This window comes from Palaemon carinicauda, chromosome 10 (genome assembly GCF_036898095.1).
Source record: "Palaemon carinicauda isolate YSFRI2023 chromosome 10, ASM3689809v2, whole genome shotgun sequence".
NCBI classification, from domain to species: domain Eukaryota; kingdom Metazoa; phylum Arthropoda; class Malacostraca; order Decapoda; family Palaemonidae; genus Palaemon; species Palaemon carinicauda.
In genome coordinates, this window is record NC_090734.1 from 39,414,093 (window position 1) to 39,416,385 (window position 2,293).

Sequence of the window (2,293 nt, forward strand, 5' to 3'; positions counted from 1 at the left end):
AATTAGAGAAAAATCTTCAAGACTTCAAAATAATAGCTGTAAAACCAGAGAAATATCTTCAAGACTTCAAAATAAAAGCTGTAAAACCTGAGAAAGATCTTCAAGAACTCAACATTATCTACAAGAATCTACAATTTTGACTAAGTCCAACGGAAAAGCTAACATCAACATATGTTAGTATACAACCTGAATCTTCAATCAACATCCTAGGAAACCCAAGGACTGGCGTTCAACAATTGCAAGACATATCCAGGAAGAACTACATTCAACAAGAAACTAGAACGAGACATCGCTAACAAAACATCAAGAGAGAGAGAGAGAGAGAGGACGTGTCGACTTCATATATAAGCTAAGTACAGATATTTTGTATTCATTTCAGTTTGGGCAGTGAAGTGTAGTTATCACAAGTCGTTAGTCAATTATTACTGGGGTGAGTGAATTCCTGAACTTTGTTATAAGAAACTCCGAATTCTCATTTAGAATTTTTCTTTCTTTGTGCTAATTCCTTTTTCTTTCAGAAACTCTTGGGGGGAAATGTTTTGGGATTAGTAACAGTGTTGGGGGAATTTTATTATACATATGCGTTTACGCAGTGGGCGTCTGTACTCATATAGATATTTTGATAGGATTGAAAGGGGTCAAAGAGATAGAAAAAAAAAAATACAGCAGTCATGGCTCCTCCTGTCAGCCCTACCCCTGGACCTAGTGGTGTAGGCCAGGCTAATCCTCCTCCAATTGTGACGCTTGTAAATGCCAGGTCAGCAATCCTTCCTTTTCAAGGTCGGGTCAACGGGTTCTTGCCACAAAATGTGGAGTCATGGATTTCATCCGTTGATGCCCATTTAAATGCCAAACAAATCGTAGATCCTTTTGTACAATTACAAGAAACTAAAAGTTTTATAGATTTTTCTAAGGGGGATGCGAGTGCGTATTTAAGAGGTGTTTCATTTCAAAAAGCAGTTACTTGGGATGATTTCAAAGTTAGGTTACGCGCGATCTATGGGGGTGAGGAAGCCTTGGATGTAGTGTTAACGTTACGAAATACACTTAATCAAGCCACTATGAATCGGCTCTCATAGCTGATAGGCTTAACGAATATCAGGACATTTTAGGTAATTCCACTTGGGTTACTAACGATAATATCTCCGTGAAAGATTTTTTACGATTAATGTATTTAACTTGCATGACACTTATGTTGCCTGAAGCTTTAGTGCGGTGCTTTGATAAGAAGTTAATGCCTGCAAGTACGGAATTGGATGTCTATAAACAGATAAAGAAACACATGTCCAAGTGTCCAGATCTCGATCCCGTGTCAACTCAAGTTTTTGCTAAGAATGAAACAAAACCACAAACAGTGAACGTAATTAACAGTCCAGTAGCGGGAGTGACATGTTACAACTGCAAACGTCAAGGTCACATAAACGCAGACTGTAGAACGAAATTTTGCTCAGTTCACAACACAGCGTCACATTCTTATAGTCAATGTTAAGCGCGTAAGACACAACAATATCCTAGAAATACACAGTCAATTCCACAGTCAGTTCCATATGGAAATAAAAAGAAAAATCCTCATTTTAACAATAAGAAGAAACAACCAAATGTCAATGCAGTTCAGAGTCCGAAACAAACAAACACTTCTTCAAATATCGCTGAGCCTGGGCCGTCAAACCAGACCTCGCAAAGTCAGTCTAATTTTCAGAATGTGCAGAGCAAAGCAAATACCACATAGTTAACTCTAGAGGGGAAGAGAGTGATGTTGGGTTAAGGTCATTCATGTCAACATCAATAGTATTGAATAATCAATTTAATGTTTTATCAGATAATTGTGAGACAATAAATTTTCCTATGAAACACACGGCCGAATTAAGTAAAACAGTGCATGCTCCCGTAGATTTGCAACGAATTCATACAATAATAAGCCAAAATGAGTTACGGCCAACCTTATATGCTGTAAATTTAGAACACAAATCCTTTACGTTATTTTTTGACTCTGGTAGTCCACGTAATATTATGGATTTGAAGACGCATCATTTGTTGTTTTCGAACTTTCCGATTGAAAAATCAGGAATTAGACTTTCAGGTATAGGAAATAATGAATTAAACGTCATAGGCATAACTCATATTCAGTTCAGAGTCGGTAATCGCACGTTTGCCGATACATTTGTTGTTGTAAAAAACATTAATATGTATCCAGCTGTAATTATAGGATACCCATCTATGGGAAATCAAAACATTATCTTAGCTCCTGCCAAGCACGGCGTGTATATCAAAGGGAAATTCTATAAGTCTTCTA